Raw genomic sequence first — 759 nt, 5'->3', positions numbered from 1 at the left:
TGATTTTCAGGGCTTAAACTCTTAAGACTCAGACCGGCATAAAAAAGCAATTAGCGATTAACTTGAAGAGAATTTTAACGATTTTAAGAAGTTGCCTCAAAATTGCACTTGCTTTGGGAGTTTTGAAACAGTTTTTCCTGCAGGTTAGGTGCTGTAGTGGCCGTTTGGTTGGCCTCAGTGACCACGGCTCTGCCTAAGGTCACCTACATCGACTTCAGTGGCGGCTGCACGTGGTCAGTGGGTCGAGACGAGTGGCTCTTCTTCCTGGTTCCCGCCTTCCTGGTTTATTACGTGGCTCCTCTCCTCTGCATCGCAGTCAACTGTGGCCTCATCGTCTCCCACCTTCACGGTGGCAGGAGGTCACTGGCCGCTGATCGTCGTAACAGGAAAGCTACAGCTCTGCTAATTGGCTCCACGCTCGTTTTCGCTACCAGCTGGTTCCCTTATTATGTGCTTGAATTTGTCAACGTCCTGTCTCCTCACGTCAGCTCTGTAGCTTCACCTAAAGACACGACGTCTCCAACTGAGTCCCAAACTGGGGTTTCTCTGTGGTGGGAGGTGTCGTCGCTGACGGCCATTCTGCTGGTGTGTCTGGCCCCGTGTTGGAACCCACCGCTCTACTTCCTCTTGTCACGGCCGGCAATGCGTCAGCTCAGAGCTCTGCTGCCCTCTGTTTTTCATAAGCGGTTAGAACATAATCGTCTGCGACGCTGGCGTATCGGTCCTGCTCCCCCTGCTGGACTGGCACAAACGTAGAAA

The sequence above is a fragment of the Cynoglossus semilaevis genome, chromosome 20 (assembly GCF_000523025.1).
Source record: "Cynoglossus semilaevis isolate Cse_v1.0 chromosome 20, Cse_v1.0, whole genome shotgun sequence".
Lineage (NCBI taxonomy): Eukaryota > Metazoa > Chordata > Actinopteri > Pleuronectiformes > Cynoglossidae > Cynoglossus > Cynoglossus semilaevis.
This window is presented reverse-complemented; position numbering follows the sequence as displayed.